The following is a 25,030-nucleotide window of genomic DNA, read 5'->3' on the forward strand; positions in this document are numbered from 1 at the left end:
TCCAACAGATTTTCTTTCTCTGAAAAAACAGGACACAACTGTTGTACATCTGTTCTAAAACTGGCTCTTCACCTCTCTGTGAGTGACCATTTTGACAGAAAAGACAGTATTTCTGCCTTTGTATAATTTTGAAGAAGAAAAGGGTAAGTAATGTCTCCCTTTCCAAAGAGCTAATGGCGAGTGGCGTATCTCACTCAGAAAATTTTGTTGAATACCCCGTCCCCCAAAGATATATAATGTCCCTGTTGCCAGGAGGCAATTGATATCTTCACAGGGAGGGCTTAATAAATCGAAGCACAGTGGTCAGCCTCCCAGAAAAATGTCAAAGAAGGGTAGGTGTCAGGGAAAAACTATAGTAACGTGGAAGGCGGATACAGAGAAATAACAATGTATGAGTCCAGACAAATCAATTCCTGCCACAGTCCTAAAATTGCATGAAAATGAAGGTGAACTGGAAACCTGAAAGTTTTTAGAATAAACAAATAAGCTCTATTTTTGGAAGGACGATATCATTTAAAGGGTACAGTCTGAGTAGGTGAAACTCAATATTTCACTTAGTTGTGGGTTGTTTTTTCGTGTTGCAATACTTGGGACTCGTGAAAATGATCTAATTAATTTGTATTTATTTTTTTGCCTGCAATTATTTCCTTGCAGTGTTTACAAGGTTCAATTGTGTGATAGTCCACGTGAGACAGGCAAGTGATGGTACTTACTGTGAGCAAGTTCTCCTAGACACTATGGTGATGCAAATGATCACATAAATCAGCCAGTTCACTCACTGATGTGAAATGGTGAAAAATAAATACAATTTATTTTGAGCTAAGTTCACCTTAGATGGTATAAATTGAATGAGTTATAAATATTGGATATGAGGCTATTTTTCCAACATATAGGTGAAATCAGGAGATATATTTTGAAGGCTGACTCCCTACTAAAATTGGTAATTCTGCCTAACAAATGACTGGTGGCTTGATGTACCAGCATTGTCTACCTGGAATCACAGAATCACAGAATCACAGAATGTTAGGGATTGGAAGGGACCTCGAAAGGCCTTCAACCAGGGAACAGGCTCCAAATCAGACACAGCCTCCAGGTACAACACTGATATTTGGATTTACATGTTCAAAGAAGCCTAGATTTAGGGTCTCCATTCATCTTATTGTATTTTAGGGGTATTTATAAACTACAGCTTCAGATGGCTAAAGTGGTTGTATTTAGACCCTTTAAATCTGTTGTTTGTAATTTTGAACTGGTATGTTAAGAGCTTTTTGGTCACTTTTACCTGCAGAGATCCAGTAGAGCTGATTTAATCTCTAATGGCAAAAGCAAGGCAGAGAGGTATGCTCCTTCTGCTGCTTTCAAAATCAATAATGTCAGCCGCTACATCAGGAGAAACGCAGATCCTTAAATATAGATGTCTAGAATACAGTTTAACTGTTCCTGCCTGTCTGACTCTGATTATTTGAAATACTTTGCAATGTGAGCACCCAGGACTGATGCCTGCTTCCTAATGCACCTGGTGTTAGAGACCCTGTGCTCTCTATGTTAGTAACCCTTTATTAGCTTTTTTGGATAGTACTTGGTGCCTAGCAAGGCTGCATGTAAGACCACAGAAAGTAGATTTGAGCAAGGTTTGTATAAAAAATACATACCTTTTGGAGATGTTTAGTAACATTTTGTGTCTCAGAATGAAAAAGACAAGCTATGTTTATCCTTCAGGGAAAACAGATGGTTACTGTAGGGTGCAGGGAGAATGAACACAGAGGAATGTGTTGTTTACAATGGGGACTTCAGCATACATGGAAGTAAGATGTAGGGATGAAGACGAAAAAATAAGTGCTTAGGAAGTGATACGGCCACATATGTCATATTATTATCCAGACAAATTCTCGGTTTGGAGCCATGTTCATTCAGATTTTTTTTAAACCCCCCACCTGGACTTGCAAACTGATACGAGTTGAGAGATGGCAACGTCATGTCTTCAGTGTCTTTAGATGCTGAATTACATTCCAAGAAGCTTAATCTACCCCAAGTACCATCTTCAGAATAAGTGTTCCTGGGAAAGGAGTAGCAGTGATTGCTGCGGGACTATTTTGTTGTCGTATTAAGAGACGAGTGACTTGTAAAAAGAGTAAGGATCAGACATCAGAAAGCATCTTAAGGTATTATCCAGTAGAGGAAACATAGGAAGCTTTGGCATCCCTGTTCAAAGGGTTAAGCCTGCCATTTGATCATTACGGAAATCCCAATAATACAGTCAAGATCTCTATTAGTAGCCTAATTCTTAAGTCACGGGGAGGTCAAGATTTTCAGATCTCAAGGCACTACCTCCATCAGAAGCAGGGCTTCCTTGTTCTGCTTCCTCATAGCAGAGGTGGTGTCAGGCTGGGTCACTGCTGGGGAAAGAAGGCTCGCAGGGAGTCCAGACCTGGTGCAGGCACCATCCTAATGACTACAAGTTGTGTCGCAGGATACAGGAAATAGGGCCCATTTCTCCTGCTCACTCAAGTGTTAATTCTCTTCAGTGAGCAATTAAAAGAATAGGGACCTACTTGAAGAAGGGAATACAAGTTGGAATGGGGCTGACCCACTTTCTTTCTTTTCTTATGCAGCACCTCCTAAATCATGCCAGTGAAGATGGATTATACTTTCAGTCATGAGATAAACCTGTAAACTAGTTCTTGTCTGCAGCACTTGTGTATTATAGATCTTGTGTCTCCTGAAAGATGAATAATTACAGTCCCTGGGGTGATACTCTTTCGAAAATGCAGTCATCATGGATTCTGCAGTGTGGGATAGCTGTATGGACAACGATGATAAAACGAAGAGCCTTCTTGTCCCCAACAGGCATGAAAGTGAAATGGGAAGAAAGAACAGCTCTCATTAGATTAATGAGTGGGGCTTCCAATTTCTGGACAAGTTTCTGTTTCCTTTGCTTTGATGAAATAAATACCGTTTGATGAGGACTGCTAAGTACCATCAAATCAAACTGGCATAAACCAATTGCATATGCCTTGATTTAAAGCAGGCTTGCCTCAACACAATGTCATATAGAAAGAATAGATCCTTCAGAATAAATTGACTGGATTTTCTTTGCCTCTTTTCCTGTTTGGCAATCTGTCTTCATTGAAACCTTGGTGAATCAGATAACAAAACCTAATGAGCTGTGCATCATAAATCTGTAACATATCTCATGGATAAATTCTTGCCTCTGCATGAGACATTTACCCTATATTTAGAATTGCAGGCACACTCATTATCCAAGCGCTACACGAAGAAGAGTTTATAAGAATTCTCTTTGAGCACATGCTCCAAATATAACATAGAGAGATGCTACATAGGGTCTCTTTTCCAGAAGCCTTTTTGGAGTAAATATTTGAAGTGTCTATTGTAAAGGAAGTAGTGCATAAGACACAGCCATGGTTATGAAACAAACGAACTGTTCAGGTCGAGGCATCTTTTGGGGCAGATGAAGTTCCTTGTTCCTATATAGCTGTCTGCAGCAGCTTGCATGCCAAAGATCATTAAGTGACACTTCTTTTCCCGCCTCTGTTCAGTGCCACTGAACCAGGCAGTTATCATAATTGGTAGAGTTGTGCTTTTATTGCCACTCTGCATGAATAGTAACAGGCATAATGGTCATGGAGACCCAGCTACCCTCTCACCAAGAGATATCATGCACTCAAAAGGGAGCAGAATACAGTCAAGCTTATATTATCTTTCCCTGCCAACAACATTCACCTTCATATTCCATTTTACAAAGAAGTGTTTCTCAGCAGATATCGCTCCTTCAATGCAATGGCCTAGGATTGATCTGGATAGAAAAAAGGAGACAGGATTTAATAATCATGCAAGTCAAAATGACCCTTCCAGAAAGGTGACAACAGCTGTAAATGCACGGAGACACATAGCTTGAAATCTTCGCACACAACAAGGAAAGCTCACCATTTTGCCTCTGGCATTTGGGCTCAAAGTGGGAAAAGGACCAGAGATGTCTTCAGCTCCCTCATTAAGCGAATGCACAGCTACTCTCCCAGGAGCGGGGTAGCATGTTTGTCACTCTCCGACTTGAATGATATATTTCAAAGCCACTGTTGTTAGCTTCCAACAATGCCTCAACCTTGAAAGGCGTTTCTATGAAGAAAAACTTGAAAGAGTAAAGCATCTTCTAGCTCTAGGAAGACAAAAGATGATGAGCATTTACAAGGATTAGAGCACAGACACAATAGGATGCTGTTCAGGACAAGTATTTAGATTTTTATTACTGCTTGTACTATTGCTACCAGCAGTACTTTTGTTATTATTATTATTATTATGAAGGCAAACACAAAAGACCTGTGAACATATTCCTCAATATACAATACCTAATCTCTCCAGAATGACAACGATTATACAGAAATGGAGAAGAAAACAGCAGTATGAAGTAAAGTCCTGGTATTTAAACTTAATCAGTCCTTAGGCAGTGACTGTGACCAATCCGAAAAAGCAAGATATATCGATTAGACATGAGAACATAAAGAGTACATACCTGCTAGAGCTTCACACAGAGGAACCAAGTAAAGCCTTGTCCAATTTTTTGTCATGTTATACAATACAAAATTGCCTGGACTAGCATTAATAGACTGTATTTGATCTGATCATTGCACCCTTTCTATCTACAAACAGCATTTAAAATTCATATCAATATCACATTAGGTCAGAATCAATAACAAAACTCTAAGCTTTTTCAGCTTGTCCTAGTATAAAGACTAGGTGCAAAAAAATCTAAGCCTTTTTATTATATCTCTTAGGATTCAGAATCCTGTTTTAAGACACTTAGACCCCTGTAACACCAAGTTGCATCATTAACCTGAGATCGTGATTTCTCCCAGTGTCTCTGGCCATGGTCCATTTTCTGGTGGTGAGCTGTCCCATATTGTGTTAGAAAATAACATTTAACCATTCAATATTTTGCTTGTCGGCACTGTGTCATGGAGCAGTGTTCTGTCAAGCAGTTTGAAAAGGGCAATAGCTTGCAGAATGGAGAGAAAAAAAGCACCAACAAACAATGAAAGATGAAGATTAATCCCAGGGCAAAAAACAAGGGGGATTTGCACAATCCCAGAAATTTTGGAGCTTTTGGCTTATTTCTCACAGTGAATCATAAAGGAAGTCCGGGAATGGACAGATCCTGACAGCTTCATGGCCCGGCAGGATGCTGCACACTTTTTCTGGAAAAAATGCTACCCAGATGTGTGCAACCTGCTGTAGTCCAAGCTGAGAGTGAAGATAACACCCATCTACCCTACTTACCACAGCCCCTCCATGTTCCCAGGGTAGGGATCGTGCAGGAGGAGCGACCCTCACCTTGTGCAAGGTGGAGGGACAGGAGAAGAAATGTTGGAAATGGTGTGCTAGCCTGCATATGCTCAGGTGACATTTCTACTATAATGGGAGTAATAACATTAGGAAGGCAAAAACTGGCAGGTGGAATAGCATACAGAAATCAAGGCCAGTTAACTCTACCTAGATGTGCCCAGGTTCATTGAATCAGCATCAATACTGCCTTGGCATTGGGGGTGTGAAGGCTAGAGTCTAGGAAAAAAGAGCAGAAGATTTTGTCTAAGAGTTTCCTGTGAGGTGTGTGAGACAGGAGAAATTACTTTAAAAATTCCTGTGAGTTGAAAAAGTATGTTCAGTTCTCACCATTATGGATACAAAAGCTGTTAGCAGAGCTGTGGGCATTAGCCAGAGTGACCATCAGAGAGGTGAGCAGTGGGAGAGAGGGAACAGTTAATAGAAATAGGTTGCTCCATCAGATCAGCCTAAATCAGGCCTTGCAACTTGTCAAAAACTAATAATCTCAGACTGAGAGGGAAGGTTACAGCGTGATGGGAAAAGCAACCCACTAGCCTCCTCCAGAAGACTGAAACTGTTCAAGCTGCAGATATATTTTAACAATCAGGCATTACTACTCTACCTTGTCAGAGTGGGTTTTTTTCTTCCTTTACTAAGAATATTGCTTATCAGCAAATTGATCCCCATTTGCAAGGGCTTCAGCTCGTCAAACATCAGCAAGTGCACTACAGTTTTCCGCTATAGCTTCTGGGGAGAAGTTTCCTAAAATTTAGACCTTGTGTCTGCAGCTGCCAACCGAGCCTTTGTAGGTGAGATAGACACCTCTAGTTTTGAAGGCTACCAGCTTTGCATGCACTTACCTGTTACTAGTAAAAAAAAAAAAAATTACCACGAGATTTATAAAACTTGAGAGGAATTGTAGCCACTCAAAAGTCAGGAAGTACTATTGCCCTTCTCTCAGGAACATAAGTTGACAAGGTCCTCAGGGAATAGGCCAGTGAAGGTGGTCTCACCAGAGCCTTTCCTCCAGTGGCTGTGTCCAAAGGAAGGGATTTAATTTGGTCCAGGAATACCCTCCTCTTTCAGCAAAATCTCAAGATCATGGTGCAGTATTTAGTCTCTAGGTTTTACTTATGGCTGACTACCTTCCTTGCTTTGTAGGGCGCAATGGTGAGGTGGTGACCGGGCCTTGAAAGGGAGACATTCAGAGGTCACTTTTGTGGAAAGCTGGCTGTTAGCCACAGGACTTCTGTGCCAGCCTGATGCTCCTACAGTCTCAGCATGTCACTTTCATTTTCAAGTTGTTTTTGAGAGCTCATATTTAAGGAAACAGGAAGGTATGGAGTATCTACATGATCTAGCCTGCTCTATCAATATATTAACAAACATCGTGCCAGAAGTAACACGCCCTGCATTACGTGTGTTTAATTGTTACGTGTAGGGATGGAGAGAAAGCAAAAGAGGGGGAGAAAGATTACTTTTGCTAGACTGGTGGATTCAGGAATTTTCAGGGTGAGGTAAGTTGTTCTGGACTCATGAAAACTGCATGTTTCCAGGAAGGGATGCTCTCACATTTCTATGTCTTGCTGTTCAGAAAAGGATGTTTTGTTTTGTTCTTGATGAAATCCTGTTTTCTGTTATTGATGTGGTTGCTGTCGAACTCCATCCTATCCTGCAGGCATTTCCTTCATCTCTGAAACAAACATGTCTGAGTCCACTCGGGCTTGGGAGAACACTAGCCTCCTAACATATTTTACCAAAATCAGGTACCAACCTGTAGAAATAAACCAGGATCTCAGATAGAACCTTTTTATGTGTGGCTTTTGGCTTGTGATGCTGCAACCCTTTGCCCCCCTCATTCTGGTATGCAAGGTAGGGAGGAGCTTGTGTAATCTATAGTATTTTGAAATACATCAGAGGTATTATATAGCAATATAAGAATTTTAGGTATGGGCTGGTGTGTGTGTGTATGGTTGTACTCACATGCATGTGCAACCCTTGCCTACCAGAAGAAATATAAATGAGGCCACTCGAGTGTTTATCAGTTCTTTCCACTGGCTGAGCCTGCAAAAATGCTCTTGTAGATTACTGAGCAGAGATGTGTGCTTTGGAGGTAAAGGGCATGAATGCTTTGACTGCATTCTGCATGCATATAGTTATCCCAAGTATAGCCACACCAATTATTTTAACATCTGAAATCACTCAGCTGAAGAGTTCCATTTGTCTGAGCATCTAGTATAGGGAACAAATTTTATTCGATTTTAGTTTGATACAGTCCACTAAAGAAAGAGATTAAGGTGGTAACCATGTATGGGCTCAGGTCTGCAGGAAGATGTGTAGGAAAACAAGTGAATAACACTACCCCAGGGAGCTGCAGGGAGCATTAATTCATGTGCTCTTCTGCTGCCTGCTGCCTATCGTATACCCAGGGGAAATACTCCAGGTCACTGCAAAGGTGAGCCCTTATCGCTTCCCCAGAGCATGGCCGTCACTTTGCATCTCCTTGCTCCAGCTGGGGCAAGTCTGGAAAGTCTTGGTAAGTCTGTAACTGTCAGGAGCACCAACTTGGTGGCAGTTGAGTTATTACAGGAAAATGGAGTACAAGTCTTGCTATGAGTGTGGTAGAAGCCAAAGGGGAACATCATTAAAAGGTGTGTTTTTATGGACACTTTACAGCTAACAAGAGTGATGCTCTCTTGGGGGAGCACAGCCCTGACAAAAGCACTATCTTGCTTGCCTAAGGTGGATCAGCAAGGAGATATACTCTAGGAAAAGGTAGAGCCAAAATAAACAGCAAAAGTATGGTTAGCAACTTCACAGGAAGCATCTACAAGATAATTTATGACGGTGGAGGAAGGAGGGGTATATACCGTGGTAAATGTTTGTATAAAAGAAGGGCAGTTGTGTAAATCAGGCTTATTAATATGAAAAATGAAAACTTAGGTGATTTTTACATTTCCATAGTTGAGGAGATCTGAAAGCACAGTTCATTCTTTAATGTTTACAGTAACATCTTTCTCCATTAACTCTTCACAAGGATTTGGTTGCCCCTACAAGAAGATCTCTTCTGATTTTCTTCTTGGTTACTTCCCTAGGAAGAGAGCCACTCACACCTCCGTGGCGTTAGGTTGGGGTTTGACACATGTAAGGAACTGGGAGACAAAAGCAGCCCTATGCTGTTTTCCATTTTCTCTTCAGCTGGTTGGGAGACCAATTGACAAGGGTATGAAATCATTCCCAGACCAGGGCATTTAAAGCCAGAAGGTTTACATAATATATTGCTAAAATTGCTGATCACTTCACTCTGCAGTGCCAGCTTTTCCTCTGATGGCAGCAAGTTAACCTGGGGCAGCCTGATAAGTGAGAGACATTAGGTGGTTTTGAATTTGATCTTTTAAGTTTGCTTGAAGCAAGACTAGTGGCTTTCTCTTGGGGGTTCAGGAGTACTTAGTCCACTTTCCTGTGGACCAGTACAACCTCGGTCAACCTTCTCCTGGTTATATTCATTCAGCCCTGCAGCTTTGAGTGAGGAAGAGCAAAGCAATTTCCCTTGCCTGCCTGCTAACGCCTGCCCTGTTACACAGGAGCAGAGGATATGTAGTTTCCCCATCCAGGCCTTTCATGGCTGTGTTTGCCACTTCCCAAGCCTCAGGACTAACCCTCAAGACTTGGCAGTCCACACCTTAGATGATGGAGATAGAGACATCTGGTCCTGAGCCCCGCAGCCTGCTAATTCAGATGACTAGCCAGCTGCAAGCTGTGTGAAACTCTGCCCTCTCCCCATGAGGGCTGTAGGAGATGGGAGCAAGCTGGTGTCACCTACAGATGTCCATATAAAAATTCAGCTGTACATAAACCCTACTTTATAAAAAGGATGTTCCTGACCTTGGCTAATCATCTGGCCTCCCTCCACATCCATAAAGGAACAAACGCCTCCTGAGGGCCATTTGTCTCTTTCTGAGATATGGGCTTAAGTCATCCATTGTAGCTGTCTCCCCCCCATGACTATAGGAGGCATAATTCATTGAGGTGACCTCAGGTTTAGATACCCAATGTTAGATGAGGTGAATCCCACCTCAAGAACACAGGGTCACACAGGAAGGCAGTGATGGAGCCCAAAATAGAAAGCAAGTCCTGTGGCCTTCAAGTGGGGATCACCAGCACTGAATCACCTTGTGGAGCATGCAGGGCTCCTTTGTAAGTCTTAGAGTAAGGTACATGATGGGGTGGCTGTGATATTACTTTATGTAAATGTTGATTTAGTTTAATAACAGTGCTATTAGGGAACTGGCTGGAAGGCTGCACAGTGCCTCCAGATTTGTAATTAGCATGGCAGGGGTCATGACAAGACAGTCAGAACTGGGAGGATACTATTTCCAGGGTCCAGCTGCAGGTTTCTTTTGCTAAGGCCAGGACCCAAAAGATCCCAAGGATGCTGGACATTAAAAAGCTAGTTCCTTGAAAGAGAGCTTCACTAAGCTGTCAGGAAGCTGTTTGCAGGGAAACAGACAGACAGATAGACAGACTCCCACAGGGGCCTGAGGAGGCAGAGCCTGCTTCTATGCTAGAAAGAGGTCAGAGGAGCAGCTAACCCTGGAACTGTGACAAATCCTACATCTCAATCTCTTTTACACACTGGCTTTCCCATCCCTCTAATCCTCTTTGTCACCTGTCCCCAGGCCCCTGCTATTTTTACCTTATCTCTTCTTGGATCTGAAATGACTAGAATGGAACAAAGGCCTTCCATTTATATAAAGGCATAAAAATAATGCTAAAAAATCTCCTCATAGAGTCTGAGACAACGACCAGCATAAAATAGCAGAGGTTTTCAGTGAGCTGCCTGGGCCTCTTTCCTAAATGGTTGCAGTTGATTCAGAACTCAGCAATGCACGCAAGTAGTTCAAATGGTTTCTCTCAGTGTACATTATCTTGCATTTGTTATCAGCTATCCCAACACCAACTCTCCTCACTGTTTTTCAGAGGTGCAGCAGCTGATGTTTTTCAACAGAGTATAAACAAATGGCCATTTTGAGAGTAACAAGGGAGAGGCCCAGAGAAATGGCCATATTAGAGTCTTAGGAAAGCACTAGGTGCAGATCACATGGGAAATTTTACACATGTTTGCATTTCACAGAGCTGACATTTTTGCTGTGTTTACCACCTTCTCCTATTCCCCCTCTTGGCAGGCTCACTGAGACTGAGGCACAACAGTGTACGTGAGGGGTGGCAATGCCACTGTCAAGGCTTCTGGCTTTATCTTATTTGGAAAAGTGGCATCTACTGAAATTCCTTGGTTCCTAGTCCTGGAAGCTCTCAGCTCCTCGGTTCCCAGTCCTGGAAGCTCTCTAAGACATTGAGAGTGGCAGCTGCCAGCTGCCAGAAAGTGCCTTCATCTCGAGCCCAGAATGGTTGTGGGAACGCTGGGGCAATGCAGCCGTGACAAGATGTCCCGTCTGCAGCCAGTTTGTGGAAGTATCTGCGGGTTTCCCTTCCTTCTGGGCCTGATCCTGTCTCCACTGGGAAAAGAAAGATTCTAATTTTAACTTTTCTGTCTGCTCTCACCTCCTTTCTTCCACTGATGTTGCAGAAGTGTTCCACGGTGCTGCAAGGCGTGCTTCTGCCAGCAATGTCCACTGTTTGAGGCTGCTGTGCCTGTGTCCATGGAGATCTAGCTCTGCTCTAATCACATGGCTCTTGCCAAAAGTGACAACACTGCGTAAGTGCAGGTAGCACAGAAGTTTGCGTGCCAGGGAGTCTCAAGAAGTACCTGGCTCCTGAAGGTCTCCCTTCTGAACCTCACATTGGGTGACAATAACAAGGGACTGATTCTTCTCCCTGTCTGTCTCCCTTGTCCCACCCCTTCTCTTCTTCTAGCTCCTTTTTCAAGCCCACACCTCTTCCAATGTTCTTCCTCCCAATGATGTCAGAAAAGAGGAAAAATGTGTAATATACAGAAAAATCAAAACTACTGACATCGCTGCTGATTTCAGCAGTGACTCATCTGCATCCTTGCACTGTGAGAGCTAACTTTTATTGCTCATTATAAAACAATATCCTCTAATAGCAGGGGGGTGCAGTGCTCTGTGCTGCCAATAAGAGGACATTTAGCCTGGAAATTTGTGACTGTAATTTATAGGCAGGCATGCCCACGTGCACGCACACACAGGTAATGATGGTGTTAGCCGTCTGACAAATTGCCGGGCCTTGCACATTTGACCTCCTCCCCTGCCTTGTGTGCAGTATCGCATCTCCCAGGGGGTTCATCCTGACATCCCACCCCGGAGCAGCTCTCAGCTGCTGCCATTTTGGATATCCTGCCTATTTATGTATTTCCAAAGATCCTCCCTGCTCTCACCCCTGGGGTTACTCTGTCTCGACTGCCACTGCAGGCAGGGCTCAATTTTGTACCAGGCCTTGCTTGAGGATCAAATACTTTACAATTTTTCTGGCTAGAAATGTGAACTTTGTATCGATGGTGGAAAGGGGAGTTTCAAAGCCTTCTGCTGAGTATTTAGCTTTTGCCTTTGGCCCTGAATATTCTTCATATATCAGACTTCAAAGCTGAAACCTTCATCTATGTACAGTAAAGTTATTCTGGACATCTTCTGAATCACTTTGGACTAATTAAGTTTAATCTTTCTTTCCTTCTGAGCTGCGTGCAGTTCACCTTACAGTAACTAGTGCTTGTGAAGCAGAGATCTCTCAAAATGGTCCCAATAAAATTTTAAAGTGTTTTCAAGCACTGCCAAAATAGTTTTGCTGTAAAATATGCAGTGTATGGTCTCTGATTCAGCACATCTTTATCTTCTCCTGAGTTTTAGTACAAGTTAAGTACTTAACTGGTGAATAGTAATAGATTAAAGCACATGTTTAAACACTTCACTGAATAGGGTCCATACAAAATACATGATGTTGTGCTACAGGGTTTTTTCTTCACCCATTCAGGGCTGAAAAGACACATTCACTGGTGACTTTGGCACTTGTGACTAAAGAAAGCATCTCACGTTCAGCCGGAAAAACCACTTGATATCACACTATTTGATGTACTCACGCTATCTTTCTAGTCTGTTTATTTATTTGGGGCTTTTTATCATAGCATTTAGCCAAAATACTTAATCAGATATGTTTGTACCATAGCATGGTAGTAAATGACCTCAAATTACAGTGCTCCGTTTTCAAAAATTCAGATATAAAGGTACTTAAATTGCTGGACCACGTTAGTGAGTCAGTCCTTGACATACATTTTAATTGGTACATTGCTATTTTAATTGCTAAACTTTGACAAATGTCAGTGTTGGCTCTGCCTCTCTCCCTCAGCTCATTTGGTTTTGACTTCTGATTATTTGCAAGCTTTCTTTTACTCCCTCCAGCTTCCTTCATTTCTCTTTGGTTTGAGTTGTTTCCCATTTTCCTCCGTCTGCAAAGCAAAGGCTTCCCTTTGCTCTTCTGAACCTGCACATTGCAATTATAATCAGTAATGAAAAGTCAGCATATGGTAATTTGAACAGAAGCTTTTCTGTAGAAATAAATGCTGGATCCTCTCAAGCAGGCAGGGCAGGCGATGAGCCTGTCAGTCAGGAACTCTCATGCTTGGCAGGGCGATTTACCTGTCTGGTGTTCCTGCTCGTTCTCCATCATAAAATAAAAACACTTCACTTGTCAAACATTTTCCTTTTTTGGGATGCGTCTCGCACGCACACACCTCGTGCATTTGAAACTCAGCTGCGCCTCTAGCAGTCAATCTGACAGCTCAGCCAGACAGACTCGATCCTAAAGAGATTTCCCAGTAGCCCACTGAAGCATCTCAAAAGCTTGGGGCCTGCACAATAGAAAGATTTTTTTACTGCATTATTTTTATTAACAGAGAATTAACTCTTTGCAGAAAGAGAAGAGGACTTTTGAGTTCTTTAAAAAAAGAAAAAAAAAAAAAAAAAAAAAAAGAAAATCCTCTAGACATTGAAATGTCCAGGCTGATGTTTAATCTCTCCCTTCTACAAGAGCTTGTGTTGAGCGAGCAGATCCAGAGCTGTGCTAACAGCAGATCTGGCCACTCTGGCTCAGGGGGGTGGTTTGTTCCTCAGTGATTTTAACTTTGGGATGACTTTTCAGGCCATACTGCCTCGCTGGCTCTTGATCACAGCCATCAGTGTTCTTCCTTAGCTTGGTTCTGAACCTGAAAGTCAAGTCTGGCTGTATGGCCTCCTGGCCCAGGCTGAGGTGCCTCAGTGGTTCTTCTCTCATGCACCATCTCATTTCATCTTTAGAGCCGCAAAAAGGTAAGTGAAGACAGAGAGGCTCAGCTTATTCCTCTTCTGTCTAATTCAGGGATAGAGGACTTTGCATACCATAGGACACAGAATCCTCACCCACACTACTCAGTTATCTCAGTAAGATGTGTATCCAGTGCTTCAAGGTTAGTTTCCAGTTTGGGGACAAACTGTTAATTAAGACAGTTTCTTTTCAACCCTGAGTTGTCAATGATTGGCTTCTGCTCTGAAGCCTCAGAGTTTTTATCAGCAACATTAGGATTTTGGGGAAACATGGGACATGGGGCCAGATCTGTGAGATTAGAGGTTGCCCAGTTTGGTACATCTGGAGCTGCAAGGACAGGATCAACAACCAAGAAGCTTGGGGAATGTTAATTACAAATCCGACTGCATACTTTCACATCTTGTCTGTGCTGGCATCACAAAGCATGAAGAGTGACTGGACTCCAATATGGTCAGAGGTTCTGGTGTGCATCATCCTTTTCCCTAGCAGGTTGGACTTCTGTCATCACTGACACCACGCAGATCCTCCCACTGTTCTCGCCCTGCAGCTGCCCAGCTATAGCGCTCAGGGAGAAGTCTGCTTCACTCAGGAACCTGGAAGGTATTTTAAGGCCTGAGGTTCCTGACTTGCAAATAAAGGTAGTGTTACACATTTTGTTCTGAAAAATCACCACCAATCAATTAACCAGCAAATTGTTCATCTCACACTGCAGTTGTAGCCTGTGTGTCACTTGTCAACTCTAGGTACAACGAATGAACCAATCTCATATTTAAGAACTTGCCAACAGTATAACTGGATGCAATTATTTTGAGAAAGATTTTCCAGCATGGGATTTTAGCAACACATGTTTTTTCCTGTGTCCTCATGTAAGGGGACCACCTTAATAATTTAAACATCAGTGTTTCTTCTCCTGCAGTGTACACCTGGGAAACAAAAGCACGAGGTAGTTTAAGTTATTTTCCTCTGTCCACATGGGAGGACAGTTACCAAACTGAATTAAAATCCAGAGCTCAATCTACCAGCTCATACCCCAGGCAATATTGCTCACAATGGAGAGTCATGATGTACATAAATTGGGATGCAAAAGGGAGCGCAAAACTGCTTTAAGGGGATGCCAAAATGCTTCTCAATCTCAAGGCCAACAGAAGCAGTGTAACAGGATAAGCTAGCTGAAGAGCAAAGTACTGAGACACCAGAAGAGTGACATGGGCCACTAATAATATGAAGCTACCTCCCTCCTAGACCAAATGATGGACCAATTAGGAGTCAGTTAATATTTAATATAACATGTGTTTTAGTGTTAATGTACCAGGACAAAGAGCATCACTATTTTGATATAATAAGTGATTGAACTTTTAGCAGCAGAGAAGAAAGGGAGAACAAGGGTTTTAGTTTCAAAACAAATAAAGGGATTGGCACACACTATGGCCTAAAAATTTAATTTACTATCTTTTCCATTTGTATTAAAGGCAAACAAAATGACTTCTATGTTGGCTGAAGATCTTAGGGTATGAATACTCAATCAAAAGCTTTTGCATTATAGCAGCTTAACAAATTACCACCCATCTGGTAAGCCGTCATATCTAGCCCCATGTGTACTCTTAGCCATGCTTATATCGTGAGTTAAAGCGCATCAGCATCGGTGGGCTGGCCTGTCCCTCAGAGGTGCTAATGCCATTTGTTTGGAAGGGCGACAGCATCCTTTGGCCAGGTGGTAGGAGCACGCAGCCATCTGCTGAGCTTCTGAAACATGTGGCAATAAGGGCTGGGAGCTATTGTCAAATCTCCACCTCCTGCAAGACAAATCCTGTGGGGTAAGGAAATGACAGGAGCTGCAGACGCAAAGCTTTCCGGGATCTGACCCAGCAATACCTCTGGCAGACATCTGCAGTCTCTTCCACATGTCCAAGGCTGATAAACGACATCAAAGGCACATAAGAATGGCCAGCTGTTTGGTTCATTGGACAACAAGCACTATTCTTACCAATTTGAATGACTTAATTGTCTTGAGAAGGTCTTTAATTTGCAGCCTGTACATTGAGTTAGCCTGTACAGGTGGTGCCTGATGAGATCGATTACCTGGATTAATAAGAAGGCACAGTGCCTTGGTGTTCTTGTAACGAGCAATTTCAGACTAAGTAGCAAACATCAGAGCATGGCAGGACAAGACAAGACTGTGGCATTGAAGACATTGATCTGAGCTACATGTCTCTCCCAGAACCATGCATTTTTTGCTGTAGACACAATCAAATATGTCAAATGGCTGCTCAAATGTAAATGTTAGCAGTCAAGGTCACCTTCTGAGGGATACCAAACAGCCTGCCCCAGGCAGGCCCCATTAGTGGCGGCACTGACAGTGTTCCCATCACCTTCTCCTCCCCCAGCTCTTTGCTCTGTGCTGAGAAATATTCCAGAGGCAAAAGTCTTTTCCATCTGATGCCAAAAGGCTGTTCCCTCCTCCCAGCCATCCGAGGCTCAAGTTTAATAAAAATCCTCATTAGTTGTCATCTCAATATGCAGGAGGTCCATGTCAAGTTTAAAGCTGAGTTAGGGAAAGCCAAAGCAGGTTCTGATTAAAGATGGGGCCACACCAAAAACTTAGGTCACATGCCTATACCTTGTGGAAATCTGGATCCAAGCTCTGAATGCCATTGATGAGGTGATCTCTTCACTCAAAGCCCTGGGTACTACCTGGCAGTGAAGATGTAAACCCCTCAGAGAGACCCTTTGATGCAGTCACCCTGTGTAACATGGTGGAGATTCTCTGTCTGCTTCCTTTTAATTAAGGGATGGGAAGCTTTAATTAGTACAACATGACATTGAAAATATAATCAGTAGAGTGGCCCCTGTTGTTTGTTCACATGTTAATTTTGCATTTTGCATGCATTTTTTTTAACACGCTTGTTTTTTAATTTTGTGCAGTTATGCTTGAAAGCCAGTAGCAGCAGTGATGAAGTGTTCCACGAGGAGCCCGAGGGAACAGGGTGTTAATAAGTGTTGGGTTTGGCACCTGAGGAACCACGGAAGTGCTTGGGAATCGTATAAAATAAACAAGGTAGCTGGGCTTTTCTGTTAATATGATCATTAGGGAAAGACTGAAAATGATATCTTTTATTTCTCTTTGTGTTTCAGGGTCAACAATGTACTGGGATGTATGAGATCAACAAGATACAGATTTCTCGTATTAGTTTCCCATGTCTTAGCACTAGCAAAAGTGATATTTAAAAAAAAAAATATCTCAGTTCTGCAGCAAAGATAGACTGTCATATGTCTGTGAGGCCTACAGCAGAAAAGAGAAATCCTGAAATCTGAAACTGCATGGCCACCCATGCTCACTTTCCTTTGTAACTTAAAATGCAGAATTAATTGCTCCCTATTTAAGCATCTTGTTTCCTCATCTCCTGGCATCAAGGAGTTGAGTTCCACTCCAGCTGAGCAGAAATGCTGTTTTAATCCTACAGCATCTATTGTACAGTTGTAATGGGGTGCTCCCGCTGCAGCTTCATTTCTATCCAGGAGGATTCTCGGGTTGCTAAACACTGTGACCTTGAAGAGTGGATGTGCTGGTGGCAAAAACTGAAGCTGGAGCTTGAGCACGCCAGCATGTTTCCACCAAGTTCCCAAAACACGGGCTCATGTTAGCACTTTGCTATTGAAAGAGAGGCCTCAACTGGAGTGCAGGTATAAATATGGGTCTCATGGTCATTGGGAACACTGTTGTTCTCCTGATAGTTTGTGACTAGAACATCTCAGTTGTTCTAACCAGGTGTAAATATCTATACCTGAACCACACACCTCCATTTTCTTTAGGGGTAATGGTATGGAACAGACACTTCTTCTCACCCTTCAGAGATAAATCAAACCCTTAAAGTGCCTGTATCTCTCCCAAACACAAGGAGTTCATTGGGTGACTTGCTTCTGCACCGAATTTTCATGGTGGGCATCAAACATTAAATGAAATCCACTTAGCACATATATGACCAACTAACCCTGAGGCCAGAATCCTGCCTTAACATTTTCAAGGAGTTCTAGTGAATAATATTTAAAGTAATAGTTTACAGACATAGAACTTAAAAACTGAGGCATTTTTGCTCTGCTTATTCACTTTGGGCTACAGCTTACAAAGTACCTCCTCCCCGAAACATTTTTCTATTGAGCCTAGCTTTGGACATACTGAAAGTAGTTGTATTAAACTCCATAAAACCTTTTGCAAAATTAGTACTTCTCAGCTGATTCTGCTTGCCAGCAGCACATAAGAAGCTTTAAGAAGTCTCCACTAAACTTTAAAGTGATTTTTCTAAGTGGCATATGTGTTACACAGTGAAAAAGTAGTCCAAAAACGCTTGCCATATTCCAATAGCCTTAAAGTTTCATGGTCTTTTATTCTTAACAAAGCAATATCTTCCATTAATCACCTGCCAACTAATGATCATTGAACAAAGAGCAGGTTATATTTGATATGACCTCAGCCAGAGCTTCAGGTCCTGACCTGCCATGTCTGTAGGCCCAGACAGTGTTTGCTTGAAACACCATTACAAGCTCTGGTCAATCACTTCCACACAGAGATGTTAGCTACTTGCAGCAAAAGCATTGTGATTGTTGTTACTGGCAATTGAGTGATGTTGGTAGCAGACTAGAGCTCAAACAACCTTTAGAAAGTAGCTGAGAGAAGAAATGAGAGCTGATGAACAAACATTAATATTTCTTTCAGTTGTGTGAGAGTCCTGTGAAGATTTACATAATTAATCTTCAGCAACAAAACATTTAGAATCCAGTTTAATAATCTGGGTGATAGACAGGTCATGTTAATTACAATCTTACTTCCTGGTTTTAAAAGCCATTGTTTCCAAGCTCTTAGCTTAGAAGTGAAATAGCTTGTATTAGCCTGAAGACAGCACAGCAAGTTTGCAGATGATTAATGCCTTGACACTAACTTGGGATCTGTGAAACGAGTCCAAGCCCTCACTCTGCTACAGGCTTCACACGTGACTGGGGGAGCAAGTGATTTTGGGCACAATTCTGCATTGCTGATATCTTAATTGCTGATATCGCAGCAGCTGATACCTGATACTCCAACTGCAGATTCAGTCACATCTCTCCTACAAATATAAGCAATTTGTGGGGCTCTGTTCTAAAATACACGTGTAAAATTGTGTGTGTGGCTTGCAGATTTTTGCAGTTGTTAGCTTGGATTTTTTTTTTAAGATACATCTTTGAAATCTTTTTTGTTGTTGTTAAATCCTATTGTGTCAGAATCTGCTGAAGAGATGCTAATTTATTTTGAGAGGAGGGAAGGGGGGAAGAAGCAGCTGGAGGAACACTCTTGGTCCTTATGAAGAGCTTGTTGCCAGCCTAACTATTAGGAAGGCTTTTGTAACTCTCCTGTACAAGGTGAGTATAGAGTAAGGATTTCAAGGACAACAATAAAGTGTTTTCTACACCCGTTTAGGGACATAGTGTTTGAAACTCCAAGGGGTACCGTGGAGGAGAACACAGTATGAAAGAAAAGGAACTTGAGATTCAAGGGGGGCAGCATAGACTAGAATCACGGGCAAACAGGAGACAGAAATAATCTTTTAAGTGCTGAAAAGAAGATGACAGCACAGGGACAAGCAAGGTCTTTACACAAAAGAGAAAGGGCAGCCAGTGGAGGGCTTCACCATGAGAGCTTACACGGGCAGACAGGCTACAAAAATGATCTTTGCCGCGGTGCTCTAGAGGAATACTGGCCAGGCGAGACCGTGTTAGTGCTAAAGAAAAGGATGCTGCAAGAACCGAGACCCAAGATAATGAGCGCCTGGTTGAGAGTTTTATTTGTGAAACTGGACAAGCAAGTGAAAAAAGAAAAAAAGCGAGACTTTAAGCTGGCGTCTGGATGTGAGAAGCCGAAGAGAAGCTCAAACCCAGACTGTGAGCTTGATCCAAGGTAACAGCGTTACCCAATTGCTCAAGAAAGAATGAGCAGGAAAGCCTGGGCTTTGAGAGGATGAGCTCTGTTGCAGCCTGGCATAACTCACTGACATTGCTAACCAGATATTTTAGTTTGGACAGGAAGAGACCTTTCTTGTGCAGAGAGCAGATCAGTCAGTTGAGGGAAGAGCCAGCCAGTGAGTTGTGTTTGCAGACTAGAATATCCAAGATTAGAGGTTTTCAGGAAAGAGGAGGGCAGATCCACAGAAGTAAAGAGAAGGAGCAGATCTGGTCATGATGCAGGTGGCTGGAGAGCAGGGAAGGCTGGGGCTGTCCTGGGGTAGAGATGTGCCAGCAGTGCCTGATGCCAACTGGGCTGGGAGTAAAGCCAAAGAGGTTGCTGGAGCTCAGGATGGTTCCTTAAGATGTGAATGACTGCTTCTGTGAAAGGACCCCAAAAATCCAAGTGAAGTAGACTGTATGGTAGGACAGAAGGCATGGAGCAAGCCAGGGAAATATCACTTTAAATTATTATATCTTATAAGCTATTAGAGAGAAGTATGTACTTGCTCTCTAACTCTCATAACCTGGTATTCTTCACTTCTTCGGTATGTGTAAACCAAACTACCCATCATAATAGTTCAAGAAGTCTCTTATCTTGAAACAATCACTGTCTAAGAGGACTAAGAGATAAAACTAATTTATAGTAGTGCCATCTCCCATCAGGCTGTACAACCAGGGCTTTCAAGGAAAAAAGAAAGGGTGGCTGGGCTTCTTGGAGTCAAAGTCTGCTTGGTCTCCTTACCTGAGTAATCCTGAAGAGGCCACACTGTAGGAATGGTTGTATGTCTTTGTATCCTGTGCTATCTTGGCATCTCTGCATGAGTGGAAAGTCAGAAGAGTGGATTTTCACCCTATAAGAATTGTTATCCTGGCATCAGGCTGAGTATTGTATAATGCTCTTGGGAAAAGGTTTTACTGCAGTCATTTGAGCCTCTGGTGACTGAAGAGGATGGTAAAAAAAAAGAAAAGAAAAGAAAAGAAATCAAATAGGAATCTCAATAAATAGAATTTCAGATCTTGCATAATATCATTCAATGGCAACAGCAGGTGTTTGACAGCACTGTGAACTTCCTCAGAATGGGATCCTGCCAACATGACTGTGATTCAGTGCAATGATTCAATGACTGCAGGACGGTATCCTGCCAACCAGCCTTCCAGTAGAAAACTGTTCACCCCACTGCAAACACTGCCAGTCCATTAGCATTTCAGATTTAGTCTATCTGCATGTCAGTAGAAGGTGTGCATCCCCTTCAGGTAATGGAAGGAGGAAGGGAGGGAGTGAGGGAGGGGCAAAAATTCCCTTTTCTCCCAGAGAATAAAAGCCAAAATTATTAGCTGCAATGTTAACTCTGAGGAGGAGCATGGGGTGTGTTTTCTTTAAAGCTCAGAGTCTGAAAAAAAAAAAAAAATGGCTTCCTTTTACTCTCCAGCCCTGCTTTTCCTTCCACCTCCAACCAGGAGCCTTGCTATAAAAAGTCAGGAGATTCTCATCAGCTTTCACTTCTGCCTTCTAAACTGTGCAGAAATACTACCAGCATTCTGAGATAAGCAAAGAAACTCAAGCAGCTGCCGTTAGCAGTCCCTGCTATAGATATCTCACCCAGCTGCTGCCCCACAGCTGGGCTGCCCCACACCTGTGTTCTCCTCATCATCCTCCACAATGCCTGCACACCAAGCCTCCTGCATTCCTGCATCACGGATGTGCAAGTATTGGCCTGCAGCAGGAACATCCACAACCACGTGGCTCCTGGAGACACTTGGCATGGGTGCAGAGGAGGACAAGCCTTCCTCAGACATCACCATCCAGCTGTGCAGCCCACCAGCCTGTGGCTGAGCTACGAGATATGAAACCTCCTTCAAGTAAACCCATGGTTAGGGGTGCAACACGGCGGGAGCGAGTGCAATTTAGCTCAGCTCTCCTCTCACTCCATTTTTCCATTGTGTAGCAGAAGGAAAACAAAGACTGGAGCTGAGAGGCAATTCATAGCACTGCTACTGTAATCTTTGTTACAGCACAATGTTCTCATCCTTGCCTGTCTCTTTTAAACCTGCTGTAATATGAATAATGATATACTCCACTTACAGAGACTTTGTTAAATACTTTGCCTTTATCACAGGTGCTGCGTAACCTTCTAGGATCAAAAGGGACTCTTTGAGAGGTGATTAGAGCAGGAGGGAAGGGTTTAGTAGTCTAAGATCCACATTTGCAATAATTAGGCTCCCCAGAGTGATAGGTTCAAATCCTAGTGGAGTTGATTCAGCCCTTCATCCCTCTATGGTAGATTAAACGAGTTTTCTGCAGTGGGGTCTTTGGGACAAGACCTTAAAAAATACACACAGGCACATGAGTTTCTTCTTTTTACTGCAAGGCTGAATTTTACAAATTTATAAACCAGAGACACAGGACATTTCAAATAAACCTATTCGTTTGCCCAAACACTGCTTGCCAAAACCTGTCTTCACCAGTGCAGTGACCATGGAGCTCTCTTGTTCACCAGCCTCCTCCCCAGAGGGGCTCTTCGGTGGTGAAATACATAGCGTAATGTGGGCCATGGTTCGGGATAAAGCAATGCATTTTGAATGTATGGATGTAAACATAACCATCAACCTCTAGTTTTTAGGTTACTCTTTAAAAATGAGTATTTTCTGCTACACGTTGATATTCATCCAGTCATTAGTCAAACCAGAGCATGGGCTCATGTAGCACCATAGGCTGATGGGGAGCTGATTCTTGTTTTTCTTTAAAAAAAAAAAGAAAGAAAAAAGAGCTTTCCTAGGATTATTCCTGTTCCTGCAGAGGAGGAGGGTGATGGTATCTTTTCTGCCTGTCTATTTGATCAGCTTTGGAAGCCAAGCTCATTGTCACCAGGGAGCAGTTCAAGAGAACCTCCCAGAGCAAGCCTTTGGGAGCCCCTTCGGCATATGGGAAAAAAAGACATAGAAAAGTCCATTTCAACCCTGTATCCTAGGGCTTTCCTTAGCACAGACAAAAACACACAACCAAAGCTAACTGTAAAGAGATGAATTGTGAACAAAATACACTGAAAATTTTATCTTGGTGGAAGCAGAAGCAGAGGCAGGGGGCACAGGTGAGGCGCTGGGACAGGGAGTAGGCAGCCGGGGTAAGGTGCAGGGAGGTTTCCAGGACCATGCATGGAGCTACAGGTATCTGAGGGAAGAACTGGCTAAGGAAAGAAAATTATGCAAGACAACACAGAAAATAGCCATGGGGAAGTGGAAAAAAAGTGAGTGAGAGGAACTGACAAGGAGAAAAAAAACAGCTACAAAAACGTCATTGAGTCCGAAGGATAGGGAATGTCACATTTAATACTCTTTGGTTTTGTTTTCCTAGTGGAGCTAGAATATGGTGGAGAGGCAGACTATGACAGGCAATGGGCTTTCCTGAGTTCCTGTGGAGGGTCTTCTTGCAATTCTTCATGGCTTGGAGATGCAGACACCATAGACCAGGCTGGCACTTTATTTGTCCAACCCAAGTGTTGTGTACACAGCTCTTCTTCAACCAACATAACTGTCTTCCCCACACATTCAATATTGGGAAAAAGCAGGAGAGAGATGCAAGTATGACTGAATAGCAGTGGAGCACAACTAGCTAATTGCAGCTTCACGTAATCTCTTTCATAGTCGTTATCATAACTGTATGTATTTCCAGCCTATTTCGTCTATCTTTTCCGGCCTCCTGTCTTTGCAGCTGCCTCCTCTTCTCTCCTTCCTGATGGCTGCAAATCTCTGCTTATCACCCATTTTCATGCTGCGTTTTGTCTGTGTCTTTGTGTTCATCCCTGTACCAGCTTCTTGGCTGCATGTGGCAGTGTCTTATTTCCTGGATGTTGTGAGAGACTTTAGTATGAACTACTTGCTTCAGTTAGCATGAGTGACCTTTTGCCTTATTTTGTTTTCCTGGATGATTTAATTTTACACATGTTTACACTAAGGACTAGTTTTGCAAACTGAAGTGGTCAATATGGATGTGCAATTGCTAGGTGAGGCAGTAAGAATTAAGACAATTATTTATTTATCAAATTTCTTTTTTGTAAGAATGTATCCATCCACTGCATGAATTTTTCATGTAAGCTCATCTTGGAAAAAAACATTCCCTCCTCCTGGGAAGGATTTGAACTCATCGGGGAATTTCCCCAAATTCTCATGTTTTCTTTCTTTAATTGAACCCCACCGTGTATGAAGAGCTCCATCTACAATATTGATTGCGGAAAAACATGCAGACCTGTCAGTCTCTCTTTTCCCAAGGCAAAACTCTCCTATTGTCCTTTTCTGCCAGCGTATAATCTCCACGAAGACAGACTTCAAACAGTTAAGCTTCTTCCCATTGTACTGGGACTATATGTAGTGCTCCACTTTACATTCACATTTAACAGGTTTCAAGCTTCAGTGATAAACTAGCAATGTTTTTCCTTCATGACAGCTGTTTGACAGCTTTTGAAAATGGATAAAAAACGGAAAATTATCCTGCAGAGGAAACATCCTCTTTTCTTCATAACTCAGGCTGATTCATGACATGAATGGAATAACACACTTATTACATTCTGGGCACTGAACAGAAAATGCATTGCCTCCCTCTATTCCACTTGATTTGATAATCTAGTACAATTTAGGTCCCTAATAAATTAAATTGTTCGGAAACTTGGTTCACTGCCTAAACTCTGTGCAAGCCTGTGCTGTTTAATGATGCTTTTCTTTCTTTCAGTGTTTTACTTTGAGATAAATAATACAGCCTAATAAACCCTGTGATCTGCAAGGTTAATTGACACCCACAGTAATTCCCAGCTTGTGCACAGCACCCATATTTGTCTGTCTTTCACAGAGTCCTGTAGAATCACCTAATCTCTGTGGCTCACCAGTCATGTTCCCTGCAGTGCCAGAAGCCCTAATCATTGCAAATGCTTCTTCTGCTCCTGAACAGGGGAGGACCCGAGGTCCACGCATTTCTTCCCTTTCCCCTGAGTGTTTATCTGGTTCATTTCTGGGAAATTTCTAGGGCAATTTGGACTAGGCTGAAATAAAAAAAAAAAAAAGCAAATCCACAGTGAAAAAGTTACTGAAAAAATATTATAAAGATCCACAAATATATTATCTGGGGGATTTATTCATAGGTGATGTGTCCAGCTGTACAGTGGGATGAATACATTCTTATTAATTATTAAATCCCTCAGATGGTCCTCCTCCCCAAACCTGACATTCGTTGAAAAAGAGTAATTGGAAAGGATTTGACCAGTTGCAGTCCCTGTGTTTGAGTGTTGTATAACAGAGATCTCTGCTGGCCCGCTCCCTCTGTCTTGTCTTTGCTTTCAGGCTAACAAACAGTTTATTGGGTATCAATAAAACATAAGAATTACTCCTGGTATAACAATAGCACCTCTTTGCAACCTTCCTCCTGCTTAGCTCCCAGGAACAGTGTGCTAATGAGGGTGTG

This window comes from Patagioenas fasciata, chromosome 3 (assembly GCF_037038585.1).
Source record: "Patagioenas fasciata isolate bPatFas1 chromosome 3, bPatFas1.hap1, whole genome shotgun sequence".
NCBI lineage: Eukaryota > Metazoa > Chordata > Aves > Columbiformes > Columbidae > Patagioenas > Patagioenas fasciata.